Source organism: Hoplias malabaricus, chromosome 6 (assembly GCF_029633855.1).
Source record: "Hoplias malabaricus isolate fHopMal1 chromosome 6, fHopMal1.hap1, whole genome shotgun sequence".
Taxonomy (NCBI): Eukaryota; Metazoa; Chordata; class Actinopteri; order Characiformes; family Erythrinidae; genus Hoplias; species Hoplias malabaricus.
In genome coordinates, this window is record NC_089805.1 from 9,965,474 (window position 1) to 9,992,630 (window position 27,157).

The 27,157-nt window shown below is 42.4% G+C and overlaps 1 long non-coding RNA gene across 1 annotated transcript; it reads left to right on the forward strand.

Annotated features, from left to right (window-relative positions):
• On the forward strand, nucleotides 1-25,317 carry LOC136699662 (uncharacterized). Its single transcript, XR_010803658.1, has 3 exons — nucleotides 1-69; nucleotides 24,866-25,047; nucleotides 25,164-25,317. It is a non-coding gene; the product is annotated as an uncharacterized lncRNA (long non-coding RNA).
• Nucleotides 25,318-27,157: the final 1,840 nt, after the last annotated feature.

Genomic DNA, 27,157 nt, shown 5'->3' on the forward strand with positions numbered 1-27,157 from the left:
GGAAGCGCGAGAGGAGGAGGAGGAGGAGGATGGTGGTGGTGATGAAGGGCGGCAGAGTCGCAGTAACAGGTGCCGAACACTCACTCACTGCAGAAATACAACAGGCTCAAAGCCTGTGGTCTGTATTCAACAAACAACAACCCATAATTACAACTGTATAAAGGTATAAATGTAACCTACACTACTGTAAACATACCCCTCAGCTCAGAGCACGAGAACACTCCGCACCAAAATAAAAGTCACGATAAAGAGATAAAAAAATATATATTTATTTTATAATAATCAATACCAGCAATAACCCATTGACTTGAAAATGTTTTTTTTAATTATATCTTAATGTTTTAAACCATCTGTTCACGTTTTTACCTGTTTTAAGTTTTAGCGTTTTATTTAAATTTTAAACGTAAACACCTCGTACACTTACCCATTATTACAGACTCACTCCAAAACAATTATCACTCATCTTCCCTCTCTTTCAGACTCTTTTCTGCGTGTAATTATGATACACAGGTGTTCAGGAAATGTATTTATTTATTTATTTATTTATTCTTGTGTGAATCAGTAAATGTCAGCGTTCCTCACGGTCCAAATACTACGGCAGCTCCGTGTTTAATTCTGAATGGCAGCACTATCCTGTAAACACCGACACTCATTAGTTATTAAGATATTAAAGGTCTATATTATTTGCATTTAAACTCTGTTATATGTGAACCGCTGTCATACTAATAATATAATTTCTTTTATATTGATATATTAAAGTGCAACTTCGTTGACCCTTCTGTCAGTAACAGATATTTCACTGTGTTAAGAAATGTGTAGCAAATATATTTAAAACATATTTGTAATAGAATTCAATGGACAGGTGCTTGTTGTTGTTATTTTTGTATCTTGTATCATATACCCATAAAGGACATTGACGTTGTCTGTGCTGTTGTTTTATGTATTTAATTATGTGATTTAACTATAATAATTAAGTGATTAAGCAATAGAGTTTTTATACAGAGCCCTGTCTAAAAGTAAAAGACTTCATTTCATTTATTTAATTTTCAATCAAATCTCGTGATTCATTTTCACCAAACATTTCTGAAGAGAATTAACTGCAGAAAGAAGGGGAAAGTCGATTGACTAAAAAGACTGGACTAAAAAAATAGCAAGTGTTGTAGAGGCGAGACCTGGTGTTACAGCAGAGCTCTCCATCAGATCAACAACACTTACAGTTTTCTTCACTGAGAAATGTCATAATTTCAAATGTTGTGTCCGTCTTTCTATCGTGAGAAGAACAACTAAAAAATGTGGGTCTGAAAGGACGTGGAGTTGTTAAGAAAAGGATACAAAAATAGACAAGAAATCAGACACAAAAGAATATTTTCCCTAGAACTTCAAAGGAGTTGTGATTTGTGTATTTAGGATGAGTTTGTAATCAGTGAGAAGCAGAAAATGCAACCACTTCTCAGACCGAAATTTGGAGGGATGTATTTAAGTGTCTCTGCATATTTCCCCTGAAAATAATAAAGAATAAAAAGGCAAAAGATGCGCATGATTATACTATAATAATGGAAGGCCATATATAGTTTATACCTTATTTTCCTCCTGTGTTGCAATATTCTGTAGTGTATTGACCCCATGGCTCTTCAGTAATGTGATATGCTGTGCGTTATCTAAACTCTGCTTCTTTGAAGTACAGCATGGTGCAGATATTGTGTGATGCTCCAGACTCTGAGGCTGGAGTCATGTGTGATTTGATTTGAGCGAAGGTCTTTCTGTCTCTGATTTACTGGGCTCACTTCTTTTGGCCGTAAATGGAACCACATGGGACGCCTTTATCCCCATCTTCACTGACTTTGTGCTTTGGGTTCTGTTGGTCTGATATGGATTCTTCTGACAAATGAAATGATCTGGAGGGTTGAGAATGCAGTGTAATTGTGCCATTTTATTCTGTAGCTGGGTACTGCACAGATTTCATTCTGAGACTGTGGGTATTCTGTTTAAAAAACAGAAGGGAGTGATTTTGTGAAACCCTTTTGACCTGAATTTCAACAAATAAATATTGAATCTACAACTTTATCAACTTGTTTAAATGTATACTACAAGCATTGTGATGTAAACAGGTGATGTAATCATGCCCACGTGTGAAAGAAGTGTCCCGGAAATGCGTAGTGTTTTATGGGTGAGGACAGGTCAAGAATCAAAATGTTTCCTCAACAAACCCCTCAACAAAATATTGAGAAAATCGGTGTCAACATCAAAATATGACCATGAATGCTGAACAAGAACAATATTAGTCCATATATGATGAAAAAGAACAGAGCACTTTATAAGAGAACATTATAATTCATAGTTAGTTTGCAATCGCAAAGTGAGCTCCCGTCCACTGGTGGCGCTGTTTCACTAAATCCATATCTGTCGGTTATGCACTGAAAGAAGAATTACAGAAACAGTGCTGTAAACTGTTGGGACAGAAGGTCATTTTTCACACTGGTTAAGGGTGATTTTTTTGAGCTGGGCACATGTCACAAAATAACGTAAATATCCACGAAGAGCAAACTACGTTTTATACACATTGCCCAATCCAGATTCTGCTTCATATCTCAAACAATTGCTTTTACTGCTCCCTACACAATTACTTACTTCTTAATGCTGATCAGAGAAAGGTGTTGGGAGGCAGTGGTTCCTTCTCTTTTTTAGGACAATGTTGTAAAGAGGCCTTATGTCTTTATATAAAAACAAAGAGAATTTGGTCAAATATTCATAGCTGTACTTCTGTAATGAAACAGACTTTACTACTCACTGATTCCCATTTCCGAGTACTTCACACACTGTCCCACTGTATTTGGAACTGCCCAAAGGGCTCAGTGATTGTGTTCGATCCTCTAGGGCAATCTGCTGGCCTTGTGTGACAGAGAATTCCCACAGGAAGGTCCCCATGCGGAGTTAATCCACAAGTTAAACACTTAATCCAATAGTTAAACAGCAGTTCATTCACTGAGCCACAGGGTTTATTCCTCATCTTGGATTCGTACTGATGCTGACTAATTGCCTTGTTGCTGTGGTGTGCTTGTTTTGAGACGGTTGCGTTAGCAATGAAACGTTGGCCAAGTTCTGTAGAGCTGCACCATACACCGTGGAGTATGGACACGTTTGTTCAACATTTCCTCTGAAATCAGCGGCACTCAAAGGGTGTTTGGACCCCCTTGCTGCGGTATCAGCCACTGTTTTGTGGGGAGGCATTTCTAGGAGTGTGTGATGGCATCCAGCCACAAGAGCATTTGTGTTTGGATCATAAACACAACTCCAGCGTGTCCCAGAGGCATTGGGTTGAGCTCGTTCCAGAGATCCGTGTCCTAGCCAAGGCTTGGCATTGATCATGGTAACCTTTGGCCACTCCAGAGTGCCCCATTGTGTCGATCAGTGCTGTTTTATCGAGATTTTACAAGCTCTCTGTGTGGGTGTGTAATTGAAAACAATGTCTTTCTTTATATTTTAGCAACAGAACTTTATGAAGTCTTTTAAAGTCACTGTTTTGGAGAGACGTACACAACAGAGAGTAGCCAAAATGACAGTACAGAGTTTCCATGCGTTTTTATTGTCGTGTCACTTCCAGCGTGGTTGGTCAAGTGCAGGGGCTAATGCTGTTGAATTCTATACAGTAGAGACAGTTCAGTTCCCTGCTCGGGTAACTCCAAACGACACTACAGCCCCGTACGCTACAATCGCCGTGATAAGAACTGTGAATCAGTCAGGAGAAAATCGCCTGCGTGATGTTGTAAACGGACATGCAGGGTGCTTGACAAGTGTTTGACCAACACTATAAATGAGGAACAGTGAATTTAGTGTGTGTGTGTGTGTGTGTGTGTGTTTGGTTAGTTGCTGCAGGTGTGTTCTGGCTCTGAGGGCGGTTGGTCAGGGTGCTGCCACCCAGGCAGTGTGTCCAGCGGGTCAGCCCCTCTGCGTGCCGCACACGATGATGTCACCCGGGCAGGAAGGCCGAGAGTCCGATTGGCCGGAGAGCCAAGCTTCCGCAAAAATAAACAAGCAATCATAACGCTGCGCTCAATGTACACAAGGCCATCGCACGCTTTTGTGTTTGATCAAAGGCAGAGACTTGTTCTTTTCTGTTTTCCTCCTCATTCCTGGGCTGTGTTTATTTGCCTTCGTTAAATAACGCCTGGCTCCCTGGAGGCGTAAACACAAAGCAGAGTGGAAAACCTGCCTGCGCAGGCGAAACCATGTTTGAGAGGCTGTGTAATCAACTGGCCATCATGATCCAGAGGAAGGTTACTGGAGAGAGAGAGAGAGAGAGAGAGAGAGAAAGAGAGAGAGAGAGAGAGAGAGAGAGAACAGAAAGCTGTTGCACAGATGTATTTTCCTGTTTCCGTTTTACGTCTGTCTTGGAAAACGGAGTGCTGCCAGCAATGTCGATCTCCATTTAGTCATTTTTATGCTTACGATATGATTACGTACGTATTTCCGTCTTTCTGTAAGTACAGCTCACATTAGATGAAGGATCAATCTGCTCTGTGTTCCCTGCATTAACCTGTATATGCTCCATAGAGTGGGTCCCCACATGGAGGTCAACAGGATTGAAATACAATCAGTACAAAATCTCTGATACATCCAGGTCAGTATAACATGAGGAATAACGATGGAGAACATGGCTGACCGCTCCTTTAATTCATTCCTCTCTAGGGCTGGAATGAAGCAGAGGTCAAAATACATTCAACATTTACTCGTACACCTAATATTTTAATTGAATTGGTAATAAAGTCATTTTAGCAACACTAAATTCAGCTCCACGGGAACAGTGGATAGATGCTAAGATGCAACAACAAGGTCAGCTCAAAGGTCAGTTTAACAGACAGATTCTTTAGCACTGACCTTTGCCCTGAGGAAGCAGTACACCACAAAATAGTTTTATGTAGATGGCATTGTATCAGTTCTCTGATTACAAAACAGAACTGTCCATTTCTTTAATTTGGGATTTTACAATCCGAAAATGAGCTCTCCCATTGTTTAGGCCTTCAGGAGCCAAACAGAAGGCCTAACACATCTGATTAACCACTTACAGATGAAAGACATGCCATTGTCACTACAGAGTAGAAGAGAATAGAGATGCCCTGATGCTGGTAGATACTGGATGTATTAAGTCCTCTGGTGTGGCCAAACGCTTTTTAAGAAAGGCAGGCATTCTCTCAGTAACTCGTACACACACACACACACACACACACACACACTGGTCCTCTGCAGTGCATTACACTGTCTAACGTAACAAAACTGAAAAGAACACCACGGCTCCAGCAGGACTCCAGCAGGCAGTCGCTGAGAGGGGGTTTGTTAGAGTGGCTGTTTAATGCATCTTTGTCAGGCCCTCCTGGAGGGGGTCCGTGGGGGGTAAATCCAGGCCTCCGTCCCCCGGGGGGTAATTAGCCTTCAGTGACACCTACAAACACCCCCCGCCCAAAGGAGAGTCCAGCCTTGAGACTTAATTAAGTTTCCTTGACTAGTGTCTCACTTGACAGCAATCCTGAACAGTACACACATCCACATGTGCACGCTTCTCCAAAAAAACAACCCTCCACCGAGGCTCACCTCACGGCTCTTTGGCTCAACCGAGTGTTTGTCTTCAGCTTTGTGTGCTGTGTATAGGAATTTGTGCTGTGCATAACTGCCGGCAGCTGTGTGCACGCACAAAGGTGGTTTGGCATGCGGACGTGTGAATAGGTTTCTATGGAGAGAGAGGTTCGAAGGCAAAGCAAGAGTGAGGGGTGGAAGTAGGGGGAGAGAAGAGAAAATTTACTGAAGGGAGAGACAGAGACACACAACCTCACACCTTTACTTTACACTGGCTTTTAGACTTTACCCTGGTAACAATCTGGATGGGCTTTTTCTTCTTTGGCCCCAACAACGCAAGGTCCATCACTTCAGTGAATAATCTGAAAGGCTGATTCATCAGACCACAACATGGCCCTGCTGTGCCAGGGAAGTTGGCTGTGTTTCTAGACATTGTTGACATAAGACCTTCGTTGTGCTTAGCGCAATCTTAGTGCATAATACAGTTGCATTTTTTTGGATGTTGTGGTGAATAAATTAACGATGTCTATTGACTATGGTTTGTCGAAATATTCCTGAGCTCCTCAGATGCGTGTATTTAATGCAGTGCTGTCTGAGGGCTCAAAGGTCACAGGCATAATTACTGTTTCGTAGATTGGGTATTTGCTCAATACTCTGCAACAGAAGTCACATTCTGTAGCTCACAGTGCAATGCATCGTGGGTATTCAATGTGTGTACACATACAAGGTTGTAATCTGCCTGATCTGACTGTGGTGCATTGTGGGTTTTTAAGTGAGCTGTGTTTACAGACACCACAAACAACACAAAACATATGTCTCATATATGGTGCACATAGATATTAATGTTTGGAAATGGTATGGTTTGATAAGGGATGAATAAAACTAAACCAATCAGCTTGGTGTTTCTGGTTGGAGGGGGGTGTCTCCTCTTTTTATTATGTTTTCATGATAAAAGCAGTTGTTAACAAGCAGAGCATTCACCACAGGAAAACAAGACCATGCTGCATTTTCGTGCTTTCCTCTGGCTTAATACTTTAATCAGAACATGTTGTGGGCACATCTGAGAGAATAGAGGTTTCTTTCTTCGTCATCTTTAAGTTTATGATTTCCTCTTTGGTTGAGCAATATATTGTTTGTCGCATTCTTTGAGAGCTGTGTTTTCAGTCCTGGACGCTGTAATTCCTAAAGGAGGTAAAAGTCATTTTTACCAGTAAAAAGTACCAAAGAATCAAACCGCCTTGTAATCCCAGAACGAACGTGTTTGTGCTTCACAGAGCTGGTCCCCCACATGGGGGTGGTCATGTTTAAAATGGACTTAGTGCAGATTCTTTGATGGCTCCAGGCCACTGTTCCACTGCATGGTACCTACAACTTTACTGGGCTCTACACACGGTCACAAAACACATTCTGTAATGGGACCAGCCACAACAACAGCAGTGGTAACGTTAAGTGGTGTTTACTCATGGTGTACTGGCGTGTTGTTGTTGTTTGGGACTGAACACAGCTCCGTCATCAGTTCAGACAGATCAGTAGAGCTTGTTCCTTCCTTGTTGCAGCGTTCAGCTCTCGCTGGATTCTTTCTTCGGCCACTGATCCAAGGAGCGTTTGAACCTCTTCAAAAGACGACGGCGTAATTTTACGAGCTGCCATCGTGAGTCGGATAAAAACAAACGTGATCTCTGCTGCAGCTGGAGATTTTACAGATGGAGAGTTGGTGCTGGTCGTCTGCGTTGCGTGGCGTAGAGTGATGACTCTCTCTGGGCAACCAGCAGTCAGCGCTCTGTAAGGTTTGAACATCTTGTTTAGTCTCTACTCGGCTCACCAGGACCAAATTTACCTTACTGAAACGCAAAAAAGCACAGTAGAGTCAAGTAGAGTAGGGGCCATGCAGTGGAAAAGCACCATTAGGGTAACAGCTGTTTCACAAGGTGAAGAAGAGTCTGGAGAAAATGGCTTATAGTTAAAAGCATCAGAGACCCTCTCTACCCTCTCTTTAGTGTTAGCCACTTGAAAGGTCCAACTGATTTCTCCCTTGGCTCTGGACCTTACGTATCGCCATTCCTTTCAGCAGTTAGCTTCTCAGCCCTGAGATCATATGGAAGTCGTAAGGGTTTTTTGGGTCGTTGGCAGAATGGTGGGTAATAGAGCGCAGTTAATGTCAGCGTTAATGAAAGGAAATGCAGTCGCTCTCATGTTTGTTCCAGTCGTGACAGTAGTCGGGTTCGAGGAGATTCCTGAGAAGTGAGTCTTCGTCTTTTGGTAATCCTGCTCGGCTTGTGTAAATAGAATTATCCCCCCCCCCTCTCTCTCTCTCCATCCCTCTCAAATAGGTCAACTTCTCATCGTGGCAGTCACACAGATGAAAAGCTGACATATTTTCTAGTCAGCGCTAGTGGTTAAATAATTCATGTGATTTGTGATTCACTCATTTCCAGCAAAAAAACAAACCCTCACCCTGCTCGCCTGTATGCATCCAAAGGAACGCCCTCATGAAGGAACTCGTTTTGAATGTGGGTCAAACACTGTCCACTAGCACATCACTGTATACTGTGCCAAAGTCCAGTTTCACAGTTTCTTTGCTGAAAAAAACACCTAATAACAGTTAAAAGAATATGAAAAGGAACTCATATTTAGAGCTCAACATGCTTGGAGGAGAACAATATATTTCACCAGCTTTTTTTTTTAAATATTACTGTGGCTTTTAATTTTAGGTTTCCAGGTCTCTCTCTCTCTCTCTCTCTCTCTCTCTCTCTCTCTCTCTCTCTCGCTCTCTCTCACTCTCTCACTCTCACTCTCTCTCTCTCTCTCACTCTCTCTCTCTGTCTCTCACTCTCTCTCGCTCTCACTCTCTCTGTCTCTCGCTCTCTCTCTCTCTCTGTCTCTCGCTCTCTCTCACTCTCTCTCTCTCTCTCACTCTCTCTCTCTCTCTCTCTCTCTCTCTCACTCTCTCTCTCTGTCTCTCACTCTCTCTCGCTCTCACTCTCTCTGTCTCTCGCTCTCTCTCTCTCTCTGTCTCTCGCTCTCTCTCACTCTCTCTCTCTCTCTCACTCTCTCTCTCTCTCTCTCTCTCTCTCTCTCTCTCTCTCTGTTGTATGTATGACAAGTATTGTGTCTTTGGAAAGTGCGAATATGGGTTTGTTGCTCTGAAGCAGCGCAGGGCTCAGAGTGAACGGCATGTGCTTAGACTTCAGGGAAACAACAACAATCATTAAACTTTGGAGATTTTACAGTTTTTAGGCCTATAGTCTACTGGAAGATAGAGAGGTAGTATCTACTGTTTAGAGAGAGAGAGAGAGAGAGAGGGAGAGAGAGTAGGTAAGAAAGCAAACCAAGAAACAGATGGTCCATCAATACATGCTGTTAAAACTCACAACGCCCCGCTGCCCCCCTCCAGTGTCCTGCTTACAGGAGCCCTAACAGCCTGGGACCCCCTCTCGCCTCCTGCACACGGAAGTGTGAAGCTCAGGTTTTAAGAGCCAGGTAGAGATAAGAGGCGCTAAAAGCCACCGCTCTGTTTTACCTCCCTGTGGGGGGCTGTAAATCCTCTCTGATTCGTTTCTGTTCCACGACTTTGTTCCAAGACATTTGTTTCCGTCCTAGTTTAAGTTCAAGCTTAATGCTAATGTCATTTGCTAACAATTTCCTAGCATTCCTTATTTAGCAAGTGGTGCTTAATGCGCTCAGAGTAATGACACAGGGCAAGTGGGACCACTCATACTGGCATCATGAGCCCATCTGCCCATCTATGTGAACGTATTTGGAGTCAAATTATCCATGAAGCACAAGTTACTCGTTTTAAGGCGATTATTCTGAGATTAGGTATGAGATAAAAGTCAGATGAAAATGAAAATTATAATGTTATTTCAAAACTGGACCGATACGAAAAACACGGAACTCATAACAACCATTCAAAACCTAGACCACCAAACTGTCGGTGTCCCGAGATAATAGAGAATCACCTCAGGATGGCGAGATTGTATTTTTACTTTAAAATTACAGCTTCAAAATCACTGTGATGTCCACTGGCCTGTAATAGGGAGAATAGAGCCTCTGTAGCTACTACTCTGGGCTCAGTACTGCAGAAACTGCACTATGTAACATTTGGAACAGGGAACAATACCACCCCCTTCACTGCTTTGTCTTGATTACAGGAAAGTGCTATAAAAGTTAATTATATTTTGTATTACACACTTGACCACAGGGGGAGCCCAAGAGCAAAAATAGATAATCTTGTGTTCCTTTACTTTTTTCACATACGAACTCTGGAAAATGTCTAGAGAATTGATAAAGAGTTGCCCTTCCACACATGTAGCGAACAGCTGGAGATTTTCAGCATCAGGAGGCACGACATGTATTCCATGTGAATCCTCCGGAACATTAGCGGCTCTGTTCACACAGGGGTTCACTCAGACATTGCCCTGAGTTTGTACTAGGAGCTGGCAGTCCCAAGTCTGGGAAATGTCTTGTGCTTGACAGAGAGAGCCTGGCAGACAGCTCTGGCTGCAGACAGCAGCTAGAAGTCAAGGAGTAGTTTGATGCACTCATTGAAGGCTGCTCTTTAACTTGTACCCGCTGTCTGCAGCTGAAACAGTGGTCCCATGGTCTGCAGGGCTCTTTGTGACCAAGTCACACACTCTTCTCCAGACAGCTCCCATCCAAGTAAAGATCAGATATTCAGAGGATGTAACCAACCAGAAAAATCGCAGCTTTTTCGCTTGTGGTCGCTTGTGATTCAACGTGAGCCAACTAGGGACTAAAGGCAATATGTAAACCTTGAAGAGTGCGGATTCGTCACTCTACGTCTATTGGCCACTCTACTTGACTGTACTCTGCTTTTTTGCTTTTCAGTTAAGTACCTTAAACCGGATTCATATTTAGTCACTGCTCTCTTTAAGTCCAGAAAGAGTCGTCACTCTATGCCAAGCAACGCAGACGTCCAGCACCAACTCTCCATCTGTAAAATCTCCAGCTGCAGCAGAGATCACGTTTGTTTTTATCCGACTCACGATGGCAGCTCGTAAAATTACGCCATGGTCTTTTGAAGAGGTTCAAACGCTCCTTGGATCGGTGGCTGATGAAAGAATCCAGGGAGAGCTGGACGCTGCAACAAGGAAGGAACAAACTCTACTGATCTGTCTGAACTGATGACGGAGCTGTGTCCAGTCCCAAACAACAACAACAACAACATGACAATACACCATGAGTAAACAATGCTTAACGTTTCTGCCACCTTTGGTCTGGTTTCCAAAGCCGTCCTGTTAACGATGATATCACCAGCTACATTTTAAGGTGGGGAGAGGTGGGGGAAAAGGTAACAAGCGAGTAGAGCCGAGTAAATTCCAGTAGTATAGGCATCATACAGTGGAGAAGCACCATAAGCATCTTGTTATCACCATATTTTATAGAAATCACAGAGCATGATTGTTCAAATCTTAGTTGTAGATCTTTTTATGGTGGCGCCAGACTTGAGCTGTTCCAGCAGAACTTCATTAGGAAGCGTTCTATGAAAAGCTTTAAAAGCAGCTGTTTGGCTTTTGGAAGCGTGTAACAGTATCCGTACTGTGTTTGTTTGCTTGTTTACTTTCTGGGCACGCACACATGGTCTGGACGTGTTCCTCATTTCCCAACACAAAGCAAACGATAACTCTCAGATTCACCCAGAGGCTTTAAGATGTGTGTTAATGGCTCAGGAGACTTCACGATGATCCTCCTTAAATCCTTCAAGGTAAAAAAAATGTCTTGGAGAAAGTACTGAGATATTTAGAAGGACCTACAGAGCTAGTAAAGAGAAACTAGAAACATATACAGGAGGAACTTCTGAGATATTAAAGAGAAACTAGAGAGATTTAAGAGAAACTATAACTAACGTCCTTGGGTATCTAGAAAGGCGCTATATAAGTGTAACGATAACTATATTAGAGACACTACAAAGATATTAAAGAGACACTACAGAGATATTAAGGAGACACTACAAAGATATTAAAGAGACACTAAAGAGATATTAAGGAGACACTTTAGGGCGTATTAATAAGACACTACAGAGAAAAATACAGAAACATACAGGAGGAACTTCTGAGATATTAAGGAGAAACTAGAGAGATTTAACGAGAAACTATAAAGATATTAGAGACACTACAAAGATATTAAAGAGACACTACAGAGATATTAAGGAAAGGCTACTGAGACATTAAGGGGAAGCTGTAGAGATATTAAGGACACACTAGAGATTTTAACGAGAAACTGGGGATATTAGGGACACTACAAAGCTATTAAAGAGGTATTAAGGGGATGCTAGAAGGATATTAATGAGACACAATAGAGATATTAAGGAGACACTAGAGAGATATTAATGAGACACTAGAAGGATATCAATGAGACACTACAGAGATATTAAGGAGACACTAGAGGGATATTAAGGAGACACTACAAAGATATTAAGGAGACACTACAGAGATAATAAGGAGACACTAGAAGGGTATCAATGAGACACTACAGAGATATTAAGGAGACACTAGAGGGATATTAATGAGACACTAGAGGAATATTAATGAGACACAACAAAGATATTAAGGAGACACTACAGAGATATTAAGGAGATGCTAGAAGGATATCAATGAGACACTACAGTGATATTAAGGAGACACTAGAGGGATATTAATGAGACACTACAAAGATATTAAGGAGACACTACAGAGATATTAAGGAGACACTAGAAGGATATTAATGAGACACTACAAAGATATTAAGGAGACACTACAGAGATATTAAGGAGACACTAGAAGGATATTAATGAGACACGACAGATATTAAAGATACAATACAGAGATTTTATGGAGGCATTACAAAGAGATTAAGCAAGAGCCACAGATATTAAAGAAGAATTGCAGACTTATGGCAGAGAAGCTAATTCATTATTTATATGCTAATAATTTATTAATGTTAAGATGAAAGTACAGAGATATTCCTTTGTTGTTGCTGTTGTTGTTTCCTACTGTAAACATTTCACTCGGACATGGTACTTGGCCGTGACCTTGTGGCCATGTTTTCCCTTGGTTGCAGCTCTGGGTTCTGTTTGTGTGTGACAGCAGCCTTGAGCGTCTCAAAAGCCTCATTTTTAGGGCCTCGTTTTGACCTTCCACCTTAAAGAAAGAGCCCAGTCACCCCCCAAAAAAGGAGCATGAACAGAATCCATAATGGTTAGCTTCCTGCACTGTAAAGGCCATTAGAGTGAGCATGGCGAGGAGCCCAGCAGGTCTCTCCTCACTCACAGTGATGGGAGCCTGGTCCTGTACGAGTGGAAATAACAGACAAGTGGATGGACTTCCTTGTGAGGGCTTTGATAAGTATCACCTCGTTGTAAAGTGCCTTGAGTGTCTCAACACCCCCCCCCCCCCCCCTTTTTTTTTTCTGACCTTCCACCTCCAAAAAATACCCCACTCCCCACCCCAAAAAAAGGAACACCAACAGAACCTATAATGGTTCTCTTCCTGCGCCGTAAAGCCACAGCACCGAAGGCAATTAGCGTCACCATGGTGACGGGCCCAGCAGGCCGGCGGCGCTGGAGCTCCAGAACTTCAGACTTCAAACAGAAATACACAGGAATACAGGAGCGGGGCGGGACGGGCCTCCTCAGAAACTAGGGCCTGGTTTGAATTAGAAACCTCACTTCATCTCTGGGAGGGAGGGAGGGAGGGTGAGAGAGAGAGAGAGAGAGAGAGAGAGAGAGAGAGAGAGAGAGAGAGAGAAACCCCATACAGTCTGGGTTTCATTAGAGCCAATTATCTTATCTGTTTCATCTCAGGACAGACCCACAAGGGCTCAAGGCCAAACTCATACTAACACAGTCCAACATACATACACACACACACACACACACACACACACACACACACACACACATTGGAGAGGAACACATTTTTTGGGGCACATGGACAAAGACACATATGCCAAATCAAGTACACTGTCGTATGTATTATTCATCTGAACGTGCTTAGAACAAAGCTGAGACTGTGTGAGTTAATATAATGTTAATTAAGACAGAAAGCAGTTACTTATAAACTTTGTAATACATTTTACAAATAATGTTTTTGCTTTAATTTTGTTACCTGCAACATGTTCCATAAAAGCTGAGATTATATTCACCATATCACCTTTCCTATTTCAAAGGCATTAATAAAGATTAATGACACTGTCTAGAACTTACACTGCTCGATTCTACTGGACACTTCTATCTGATTGGCCCCTGGTCCCTGGTTCGTTTTCCACTACAATGGCTTCCCCAACGAAATATAGACAGTCACGTCTCAAAACAATATCTCTAATGGGAACAATGGGATTTGGAAACCGTAGCAACGGTGGCGGTAGCATTAAGCATTGTTTACTCATGGTGTTTTGCCGTGTTGTTGTTGTTGTTGTTTGGGACTGAACACAGCTCTGTCATCAGTTTAAACAGATCAGTAGAGTTTGTTCCTTCCTTGTGGCCGAATCTAGCACTGCGCAATTTTATGAGCTGCCGTCCTGAGTTGGAACAAATGTGTTCTCATAGACAAAGATTTTACAGATAGAGAGTTAGTGCTGGTAGTCTGCATTGCTAGCGTAGAGTAGCCAATCAGCTCTCTTCAAGGTTTACATGTCAAGGTTTAGTCCCTACTCGGCTCACTCTGAACCAATAGAAAGCAGGGTCTAAAGAAGAACCCAGTTCTCGAACCAGAACAAAATTTATCGATAATTAACGGAAATTTAATGGAAAAACAAAAATGCTGAGTAGAGCCATGCCGAGTTAGGTAGGGGCCATGAGAGATCCCGCCTTTTGAAATTCACACTAGTAACAATCATTTGCTAAATTTACTGCAGTCATTTGTTGGGTTTAAATTTTAAACATGTGACAATGGTTTAGAACAATGCTGCAGACATCAGTATCATTCTGCAAAACACCATAAAACTGATATTGTAATCCTTTAAATACCTGCCACTAGTGTCTGTTTATGAACAGGTTAAAAATATTTACACACTGCTGCTCAGTTTTCTTTCATTTATTGCATTTTATTAAATACCGCAACTTTTACAGCCAACACAAGGGTACAGAGAAGTGCATGGGGTACCCTACCCCCACCACACACACACACACACACACACACACACACACCGAAATGGTGAATGCATAAACATAGATGCTCAGATTGCACCCCCGGAGAGAATGTGCACATGTATGAAGTTCACATATGCACAGACATGTAGTGCCCATGATTTCCATTAGAATCCTTAGGGGAGGTTGGATCCAGACATTTTTAGCACATGGAATATGATATTTATTCATATATGTATTCATATACTGTACATACGTCTTTAGGGCATACATCAAAGACACTACCCAGACTATTTTACAAAGTATTTCGATCCCCTCTTTTGTACACATTGGAATTTAACATCTGTCCAGTTTGGCCGGTAAATAAATGAATCAAGTCGGAGGGCAGTATGCAGAGCTTTCTTTACTGAGGTTTCCCAAAGGAGCTACAGCATTGACATTAGTGAATATATTTTCACACAAAACACATCAAGTTACTGGGGAGTTGCTAAGGTTCATTAGCATGGAATTATGCAAAAAATATGTAGTTTAAGTGTGTAGTTTGTTCACAAAATAGTTGCCGTTCCCACCTATAGTAAATCAACATGGGATCGCTTGATGCATTAACAGTTAGCGATACACATTAAGCCTCTGGTTCAGCTCCTCAAGGCCTGACCAATGGTAGATCTAGCTTGGGTATAACTACCTATACATCACCTAAACCTGACTGCCTTCTACTGCATTCTGCCTTCTGTTAAAAATTATTAGAGATATTTTTACTGACCTCTTAACTCAATTAATGCAATCATTCTTTTTCTGCTCTTGTTATATTTATGTATTCATTTATGAATATATTTATATCTTATTTGTGCTGTCATGTGTTTTATCACTTAATATTTCACTTAATAGTGCAGCAGGTAGTGTCGCAGTCACACAGCTCCAGGGACCTGGTGGTTGTGGCTTCGAGTCCTGCTCCGGTTGACTGTGAGGAGTGTGGTGTGTTCTCCCTGTGTCTGCGTGGGTTTCCTCCGGGTGACTATCTGTGAGGAGTGTGGTGTGTTCTCCCTGTGTCTGCGTGGGTTTCCTCCAGGTGACTATCTGTGAGGAGTGTGGTGTGTTCTCCCTGTGTCTGCGTGGGTTTCCTCCAGGTGACTGTCTGTGAGGAGTGTGGTGTGTTCTCCCTGTGTCTGCGTGGGTTTCCTCCGGGTGACTGTCTGTGAGGAGTGTGGTGTGTTCTCCCAGTGTCTGCGTAGTTTTCCTCCAGGTGACTGTCTGTGAGGAGTGTGGTGTGTTCTCCCTGTGTCTGCGTGGGTTTCCTCCGGGTGACTGTCTGTGAGGAGTGTGGTGTGTTCTCCCAGTGTCTGCGTAGTTTTCCTCCAGGTGACTGTCTGTGAGGAGTGTGGTGTGTTCTCTCTGTGTCCGCGTGGGTTTCCTCCGGATGCTCCGGTTTCCTCCCACGCTCCAAAAACATGTTGGTTGGTGGAATGACGACTCAAAAGTGTCCGTAGGTGTGAATGTGTGAGTGTGTATCGCCCTGTGAAAGACTGGTGCCCCCTTCTGGGTGTGTTCCTACCTCGCGTCCAATGATTCCAGGTAGGCTCTGGACCCACCACGACCCTGAAATGGATAAGGGTTACAGACAATGAATGAATGAATGTTTCTTAGTGCAACGGCTGCTCTTGTATGTCATGTGCATAATTCATATACGTGTATAGGCCCTTCTCATATTTATTATAGGGTTTATTGTACATTTATAACCAGCATTTCCATACTTCTGTAACTCACTTCTGCAACCTGACCTATCTATTGTGATTAATGTATGTTTTGTGCAATGTGTTCCGTAATGCTGAAGTTTCTTTGAGATCAGTTGTTATTTTATCTTAAGCTTCGAGTCCATAGGTTTTCAGTTATTTTGTAAGTATTAGAAATTCATATTAGAATCTGTGGTCTTCCACCATGTTACAGATTCTCTGAATATGTCCAGAATGATGAGGAACGGGTGATAAACATTGAACTATTATGGTAGGAATTAGAGTATAATGATTAAATAAAGTGCTGTGTTTGGCACAATGGCAGCCAATCAGGCTCTAGAACCTCCCTATGTTCTCCAGAGACTCTTGCCACATATGAACCATCACAGAAGAACACCGCTCTGTGTCTCTTTCACTTCTCCGTCTCAGGTCATACTCCCTCCTTAATACTTTCTTTTTCCCTGCGGTCTTCTCATCTTCCCCCAAACATCCTTGCCCTGTAAGAACCCATATCAGTCACACTGTACTGATCTCTCTCTCTCTCTCTCTCTCTGTCACTCTTCCTTCTGTCTTGTTTCACTAGGGAGCTTGCTGCTTTATTAACTGCCAACAGTTCATAACCAGTGCAGCTAAATCAACTATGCCCCCCCACCACCACCTTCCCACCACCAGATCCGTATCCCAGCCTTGGTCCGTGGCGGCAGCTAAATGGCCGAAGACGAATGGAGGAACCGAGGAGACAGAAGAAAACAAACAAAAGAGGCCGCGCTCCTTAAATGAAGCAGACGTGCCGTCCCCAGACCGGCTAATTCAGCTAATGAAGTGTGTCACAATCAGAGTGCACTTAACCAGTGAACGCTACATTTCATTTAGTCCAGAGTCCAGCAGCAGTGAGGAAACTTCTAAGATAAACACAGTGGGAGCAGTAGCCTCCGTGACATGGAGCCACCTTAAAAGTCACTGTGTGTGAAGACGATTGGGAGAGAGTTCTACCGAGTTTATGTTTTTTTTCTGATTATATTTTTGAAAGGGAAAGAACACAGATCATAGCAATTATTTATTGAGGAACATTGTTCTTAAACTGAACATCCATCGACTGTGTGTTGCATTCAATTCAGCTGCCCCTTAAAGGAACTAGGTAGTATATTTACCTTAGATTTACAGCTTTAGAATCATGAATGAAGCCCCACTGAGGCGTAATAGAGAGAATAAAGCCTCTGTTGTTGCTATTCTGTGCTCAGCACTGCAGAAACTGAGCTATGTAACTTTTGGATGAGGGTAGGAGATCGCTCGCCCTCCCTCTCCCATCGCCCTTGATTACAGGGCAGTGCTGTAAAAGTGAATTACACTCTGCAACTCTAGGGGGAGCTCAGGAGCAAAACTAAATCATACGTAGCGTTCCTTTAAATTAAGTTTGAGGATACAGGTCCTCTGGCGTGCACAAGTTCACAAACAAATAAGGTTTACAAATAACTGTTATGGATGTGTTTGTTGAGTTTATTATCACTGCATTGTTTGACATAAAACATGACATAAATAAACTGAAGTACGAAATGAAGCAGAGGTGCTCACTGAGGAAATATGTTTGTTTCCCAGAGGAACCAGAAACGCAGGTCCATGCCTCTTCCCAAACACAGTACGGAGCGGCTCCATGGCAACCGTCACCTGGAGGAAATACTCAGTCAATATCAGAGGTGGGAACTGACCTAACAACACTGTTCCACATGGTCTTAGTGCCCCCTTCACAGGCGTTTTGCAGCAAGCTGTTATGTGAAATCCCAGTCAAGCCCAACAGAGCTGGATCACTGGATTCTCTCGTGTTTACCTCTGGAAAGTTGCTGCTGCTGCTTTGTGTGTGGAGATGAATTAATCCCACAATTACAGAACAGATGTGTGAGGTTTTCAGCTGAACTGAGTTCTCCAAAAGTTTCTGGAACTTTCTGAACTTTGATGAACGGTGCTAACACCCGCGAATACGCCTCGTCTGTGAAACGGTCAGACAGCTTTGTGATGAGCTGTGCTTGATTCAGTTCCATTAAAGAAAAACAGCTCCCAGGAAACACGTACGCTGGAATGAGGTTAGGTTTTTATTTTCTGGACACAAAGGGGAATTTCGTAGCGAGGAAAAACAGTTACACAGCAGTACCTTAGGGTTTATTAGACACTAGAGGGCGCTCATGAGTGAATCCAAAATTCTAGTTTAGAGAAACTTAATCAGCTGTTTTCCTACCCTCCTTCAAAAGTTTCATAGTGCAGTTTCCACAGTGCTGAGCCCGGAGTATCAAGCACAGTTGTCTGTTCTCCTTGTTACAACCCAGTGAAGTATCACAAAGATTTTGAAACTGTAATTTTAAGGTAAAAATAGTACGTAGTGTTCCTTTAAACAGAAAAATGCACATGATGTTTCAAGAATATTTAAGCAGTAGTATGTTCGGCTTGTTCATGACATCACTGAAGCCTAACATATTAATGTAAGTCATCAGCCAATCAGCTCTCACTAGCGCCATCTGGTCAATAAACTCATCAATCAGTCAGTCCTCGGTAGCAATAATAATAATAATTTGAAAGGAACCTTTCAAACGTAAACGCAGCTCAAACTGATTTATAGAAATTCTTTAAAACAAAAATGATTAAATATGAAAAAATATGCAGCGTAACTAAGTAATATCATGCTTAAAAAAAGGTGGAAAAATAGTAATGACGTCCAATTAACACCCAGTAGAAGAACAGACATCCAATCAGTATTCAGTAGTAATGATGTCCAATCAGCTCTCAGTAACAGAACTGACGTCCAGCTCTCAGGAGCGGTACTAACTGCTCAAAGCTGTAGAAAAAATGGACAGATACTGGATAATCTTTGCTATTTATATTATATAATTTCCGAAGTTTATGAATTAACCAAGTATCCCAACTTCAGCAAGTTTCAGGTCATTTAGCTTCATTCACTCTCATTCAATCAGGACCCGAGGCGCCCTCTACAGGTCGACAGTGTTATTGCTGGTGTAAATTAAACAGGAAGTGGTCGAACTCCCATAAACCGACTCTGACTGTATCTCCAACACGTATCTCACAACACGTTTCCTGGGGTCCCTGCTTTAGGAGGCAAAGGGAGAATGGGGGATGGTTAGATTGGGGGAGATTGTGTGTGTGTGTGTGTGTGAAACCTTTGCCACCATCTGAAGAGCAGTGCTGATTGGCTCCAGGTGTGGAGGTTCCAGCTCGCTGTCTGACCTCATTTCCTGTCACTGCTTCATCACACAGCATGACTCCACCACCTCGCTCTCTCTCTCCAGGGGAAGTCTGGGTAGCAACAGGAATAAACCCTGCAGGTGTGCAGCTCTCTTTTTCACTCTCTCTCTCTCTCTCTCTCTCTCTCTCCCTCTCTCTCTCTCTCTCTGTCATTCTATCTCTCTCTTACGCTCTTGCTGCTCCTCTCTCCTGCTCTCTCTCTCTCTCTCTCTCTCTCTCTCTCTCTCTCTCTCTCTCTCTCTCTCTCTCTCACGCCATGTTTATGACTATATTGTGGTGGCCGCAATCCGGTGTGTATCTGTAACATTTGTAGTGTTTACTATAATAATGAAGTGGTTATAATCCAGTGTGTATTTATGACATGTGCAGCTTTTATAGCAGTTGTGGTGTGGCATGAATCCAGTATGAATCTGCAGTGTGTTTCCATGTCTGCTGGTAGCCATTGTGGAGTCTGTACTCTCTGGCAGAAGTGACTGTGGAGTGCTTTTAATCCAGAGTGAACTTGCAGCTTGTGTTTTTGTTGCAGCCGTGGTGTGATGTGGTTATAATCCCGGGTGAATCTTCAACTATGAGCAGCATTAACAGTCAGGTAGAAATGGCAGTGGCTTGATGTTAATCCAGTGTGAATCTGAAGTGTGTGTGGCGTTTACAGTCAGCTGTGTGTTATTATTTCGATGACGTAAACATCAGGACCATGATTTACAATTCCAGGATGTGTGTGGGAATTAGGGATAATTACTCACATAATGTGACATCACATCCCACACAGTACATTACACATCTTCCCTGAGAAATGTAATCCTGGTACAGTCAGAGTACTGAGTGAAAAGAGTGAAGTAGAATCACTTTATTGGCCACTGTGCTTACACACAGAGGACAATTTGTTCTCAGAATTTGAGCCAATCCGTGCAGTGAAACACACATTTACACACACTAGTGAACACTAGGGGGCAGTGAGCACACAAGCCTGGAACAAGAATTGAGAATAGTACAGAGCCCTTAAGGTGACATGGTGGGTTTATTTAGCAAGTTGTGGCCACTATGTAGTATTTTGAGGCCACAAAATACTATATAGTGGCCACGAAATAATATATTGAGGCCACAAAATAATATTTTGAGTCCACAAAATAAAATATTATTTTCAATATATCAATATCAATATATTATTTTGTGGCCTCAAAATATTATTTTGTGGCCTCAGTATATTATTTCGTGGCCACTATATAGTATTTTGAGGCCACAAAATACTATATAGTGGCCACGAAATAATATTTTGAGTCCACGAAATAATATATTATTTTTCAATATATCAATATCAATATATTATTTTGTGGCCTCAATATATATATATATAGTGGCCACGACTTGCTAAATAAACCCACCATGTCACCTTAGGGGCTCCGTAGATTAGAAAGAAAGAAAACTCCAAAAATAAAAAATGCAGGCAAGACGAGAGGACAACAGGCAAGTACAACACATGCCGCAGGGGTTTTTGAAGACCACCAGCTGATGACAGACTCGTTTTCTCTTTCAAGGCCCAGCCTCGTCCACTGTGGCTTCACTCATCCTTGGCTATCCGGTATGAATCATAACAGGGGGCTATATTTAGAATAAGGGTCTTGCTGGATAGAGGAAAAAAGAATTGGAGAAGGAGTCATACGAAATCTCGGAAACGACTTGGCTGTTGGAGACGACCTTAAGGTGGAACTATCTTTCAAGTCAAATGCATTTGTGATTTCTGTCGATTTATAGGATTATTATTCAGTTATTAGTATTGAGTTCTAGAGTAAATACTTAGTAAGTATAGCCCTTAGACGTATGCATTATGTTTATTATATTTTATCATGCCTTTTATTGTTTTAGGAGTGTCTTGTGATTATGAGGCGATGGGGTGAGGGTCTCTAACAGCCTCGGGACCCCTCTCTGTTAATCTCTAAATAAATACCTCTCCTGTAAACAGCCTGGCTTTAGGCAGGACTTTGTTTGCAGGGAAAGAGCTGGATATTGTTGCCCTTGTCTTCTCCCTGTTGAGTTATTTTTTTATTTAATTTTTTTTTCCATTGCTTCCCACTCCCCTCTCTCCCAGATCCACATGAAACCAACCCAAATCCTGCAGGATTATAAAGAAAATGCCAATAGAAATAACCAAGACAAAAAAAAAAAAAAAAAAAAAAAAAAAAAACACACACTCACAGTGTCCCGGCACAGTTCTGAATCCCCCTCCCCTCCCCTCCACCAAAGGCCTCTGCCCAACTCTGACTCACCCACTGAGCGGCTTCTGGAAAATAATATTTATTCTTCATCTCACTGTTCTTTTGCACAACCACGTGTTGTTCTTTTTAAAAGAAGACCCTTCAAATGCCCCCTTTTACCTTCAAGCTTTAACTGACCACAGTCTTGGGGATTTCTGGGTGGTGTTAAAAATGAAAATCTTTCACAAAATGCATTCTATACTGTTTTATATCTGAAAGAAACCTTTAAACTTTGGTTTAAAGTAAAGTAACCAGACCTGAAAACACGTTATTAAAACCTGGGCTTATAACCATGTCATTACCATGTCATAACAATGTTATATGCTGTCATAAGTGTTCCCAGATTTTCTTCAGTAATTAAACAGCTCCTTTTTGAGGGATACTGTAAGCACTTGTCATTTTGCAGTAAACTAAGTACTTTCCGTAACAAAAATGTTCTACAATTATGGTGTTTAACACAATTCCCAAAAATTGTAGACACCCTGATGGTTTGTAGTTTCAGCTGTTGTAAGCTGTGGTCACAAATGTTCAATTGCGCACACACAGCTGGTTTAATCTCCGTAGAAAAGCAATGCCATTGAAACGGGCCACACTTGAGCTTGAGGTCACCGTCGTCTGTGCTAAGTGTCGGCTAAAAGGGCTGTGAATATACCTCTGGGGAGATTTCAGTACCTTTGGGATGAGTTAGAGTGGGGTTTGTGATTCAGAACTAATCCCCTCACATCATACCAGACCTCACGTAACTATCATTCAGCCACAAAACCTTAAAGAAATGACCCTGAAGGCTTTCCAGAAAAGCAGAGGTGGTTATTACAGGCAAATGATGCTGTTATGTTAATAACAGTTCAGCATTACAACAATATAACACTTGTTATTGCATGTTTATGACAAGGTTAAGTCCCTATGATAGAGAATTCCATTCTTTATACAACGTTACACAGTGTAAATAACAGCTGTTTTAAAAAGTAATGTCCACTTAGTAGATGTTCTCGTGCATTTCATTTCATTAAGTGTTGGTTTGCAATGAAACGTGTTACTTACTGACCCCATGCCACAGCTGGTCTTGATGGGATTGATGATCTCACACCTGCATTTTCTCACCTTCATATTCAAGACAGACCTCTACCCCAATACCCACCCCCACCCCCATCTCCCTCTCCCCCACTGCAGGCTCATGTTTGCAGCCATGCTGCCATACTTCTTCTGGAGGAATTTCAGCCTCTAATTTAATTCCCCACTCAGCTGGAGCTGGCCAGGTTTAAGTTTCTGTTTGGACACACGAGGCTTAATTAACCAGTTCATCATGTGAGGTTCAAGCTGTCAGGAAACCTCACTCCTTCCTTTAGTGCGTCACGTCATCCATCTCTTCCCCTTGTTCACGAAAGCACATTCATTTCAAAGCTGTCTCGCCCAGAGAGATAAGAGCAGATGATTCTGTTTCATGAGGAACATTTGGAACCAGAGGTGGATTCCTACGAGTCATTTAGGAAAGCTTCTGGAAATGTAGTTTGTCCCTCTTTGGCTCCTGGAAGGGTCTCTACTCTTCTAAGAAGGCTTGGGGACCGGAGCGTTGCTGTGAGGATTTGTGTCAGTTATTAAAACGTTAGCGAGATCACGTACTGATGTCAGATGCCAGTCCTGTTCATCCCAAGGGTCCTGGATGGAGCTCCATCAGTCCAGAGCACACGGTGCAAGAACTTCCAGCAACTGGCATTGGGAGTGTTGATATTAGGCTCATACTCAGCTGATCCAGAACATCTCAACCTATTGAGAGTGCTTTTCTATGGAGAAAGATACCTTCACTAAAAGTGTATATTTATATCATTCTAACATGTATAAGGCTAAACATGTATTTTCAGCAGTGACTGGTTTAAAGCTCAAGGATTCAATACAGAAAGTGTATGTGAAGCTAATGGTAAATGTTGCTAATGTACATCAATCAAAAACTGATTTTCATTGATACTATTTTCCATAAAAGCATACGCCATCCACTCTTTGAGTCCTTGAGGCCTGGAACTCAGATACATACTCACTCACTCATTTCATATTCACTCACACACTGTAGGGACTCATTCATTCACATGTTCTCAGTCAGTATTTCACATACACACTCATTCACTCAGTCACACATAAATACTACCCATACTCCTCCACTATGCATTAATGACACTGCGTCTTTGCTTCAAAGAAAATGGCATTAAATCATTTCAACACCTTCAAGGCCATCTCCTGGTAAACATTCAGATTATTGGGCCGTTTATTACAAAATAGAACATGGGCCAACACCCATAAAAGCTCTCCATTCTTCTGCCTTTTCAGTACCAGAAGATTATAACCGTCTCCTGATGACCACCTTAATCAGTTATAGCTATTCAACCTGCCAGATCTTAACAGAGTGGACGCTGATTATACGACTGCCACAGTCAATGTCTTGGCCTCAGAATAATGGCTCTGCAGAACTTTCTAGAATATGATCTCATGAAAGCGCTCATAACTCATCGCTAATCAGGCCGTGACGAATACGGCAGAAACTTGGGCCCCTCCTGGGTCCTGCAGCTGAAAGAAAGCCGACCTCTTTTTCCAATTTCAGTCATCACAATCACTGATTTCTACACTGTAAAAATGTGAGTTTGTTATGGTTCATACAAAGTATTCTGTACATTATATTTACCGTGTTTATGAAACAGAAAAAGCTAAGTGCAGTTACCTGAATTTTTGTGAAATATAAAGTTAGTGAGTTTGCCGTTGATATTTTTAGCATTTTTATTATTATGATACCTTCATTTTATGGTAATTCATAAGTAACTACAACTGCTATGGAAACGCGGCGATACTGATATTTACCGTGTCGTGTGTGTGTGCGTGCTTTAAGGTGGTAACACGCCTGTCTGATTGCTGTATTTCAGCTCTAATCTGCTGTAATCTACTGGAAACACTAGCTGCCAGACATTTTGTCGTTGCTTTCATGGGATATTTTTTAGGAGCCTGGAAAACCGCAGGCCAAAGTGTCTTCCCTGCCCACAACTGAAGGCCGGAATCACAGCGTTTAACCTCGGACTCAAAGAAGAGGGAAAAAACGGGGAGAAAGCATTCCGCTAATCAAATGCTAGACTGCAAAAGCATCCCAGGCCCCTGAGTCTGATGAGAAGACTGGGTGCTCAAGGTAGACCCTCTGTTTTAACACACATCCTCCTTCTACTCTCCCCTTACACATACACACAGGGGGGCATGGGCGGCTACGTTCGGATGACCGCTGTGTGTGTGTGTGTGTGTAAGCAGATCTGCAGCGTCTGACCCGCCATAGCAGGAGGGAGGTGGAATCAATGGCTGATTAGAAGAGCAGATCCAATTTCTGATTGAAACCACAGCACACACGCCGCAGAAACCGCAACCCGAGTGGAAGATTCCAGAGATTCCACAATGATCGTGGACTTCACAGGATAATATGATGGATTTATTTTAAAAATAATCTCCTTCTGTTTTGTGTTTGCAGCACGTTTTGTCGTCCGCTCTGTAAACAGCCGCTCTATTTAATCTTCAAACCTTGGTCAGATATTTCCACAATATAACACACTTATTCACAAAGCTCTGCCTTAAAAACACTACAGAGTAGCTGCACATGAGCCTAACTTCACCATGCCCAAGGCCAAGCATCAGTTGGCGGGGTATACGTTTTTCAGGTATTTGTAACACTTGTTCGAGGAGCTATTTCACGTAATTTGTAGCTATTTTACGTTTGGTAAGTGAGCTGACATCCATTGGTAAATTAAAAACACCGGTCTGTTACGTATTCAAAAGTATTAAAGAAACAGTGTGGTACAGGGGTAAGATCAGGGTTAAGTCTGACTGACCCCAGTGTGAAAATAATATTTTAGGGTTAGGTTTAGGGTTAAGTTTAAGGTAAAAGCCTACAATATGAGAATAGCTTTATATGGAGCTTTTCCACTGCATGGACCCTACTCTACTGGACTCTACTCGCTGTTTGAGCCATGGTCCCTGGTTTGTTTCCACTATCACAGCTTTCTGAAAAAGTAGCTGGTGCCACTGTAAAACACAGCCTCTAATGGGAACAGCAGGCTTTGGAAACCACATCAATGAACACAGCTCCGTCATCAGTTCAGACAGATCAGTAGAGTTTGTTTTCTTCCTTGTTGAAGCGTCCAGTTCTCGCTGGATTCTTTCATCGGCCATCGGTCCAAGGAGCGTTTAAACCTCTTCAAAAGACCACGGCGTAATTTTACGTGCTGCCGTCGTGAGTCGGATAAAAACAAACGTGATCTCCGCTGCAGCTGGAGATTTTACAGATGGAGAGTTGGTGCTGGACGTCTGCATTCCATCACATAGAGTGATTATTTTTTTCTTACCTAGAAGCGCTCTGGAAGGTTTACAGATCTACTTGGCTCGCTTAGAACCACCAGAGAGTAGGGACTGAAAAGAACCCGGTTCCTGGTACCAAGAACCAAATTTACCTGATGGGTTAAAAAAAAAGCAGGGTAGAGTCGAGTAGGTGCCATGCAGTGGAAAAACGCCATTAGTCAAACACATGGATTCATCTTGAGACAAGACTCCTTTGTAATCCAGAACCCACCACCCCCCCATCAGTACCTCACTAGTGCTTATCTGGCTGAATGCCATCCAATTCTCACAGCAGTGTTGCTATATTTAGTGAAAGCTGCTTTCCAGAAGACTTTGGAAGCTGTTACTGCATCAAAGGAGGGATAAGTTCCCTCTTGAGTCCAGGAGAAATATGGAAGGAGTGGGTTTCTATGCCTTCACACATCCACTGTTTCAGAAATGATGGCGTGATTGATAATGATGTCAGTGATTGATAGATCAATGACCTGTGCTCTCTGCCTCAGACTTTGCTGGAACAGTACAGTGTGTACACCACTCCCTTCTGGGGTTTGATTCCCAGCTCGGGTAGGGACTCCATGCTGCATGCGTAAGTGTCCGTGTCAGTGGTAAATCACACACTCATCCTCCACATTGTTACACTGAGCTTTGAGGGACCTTAAATAACTCGTTTAACTCTTCTGACCCCAGAGGAAGTGAGGGTTAACCTCCTCCTGTCCACAAACACAGCACAACTCCCTGAAGCCATGTCCCCGTGTCTCAGACCGGACTGACCCCTGGACCCCCAACTCAGCCACTGCCTCTCGCTGTCCCTCACTGACCCTCGCTGACCAACTGCCCCTCACTCACTGACCAACTGGACAAGGGGTGGGGGGTGGGGAGGGGTAATGCCTTACAGATGTGAAGAGATGGAAATCAAT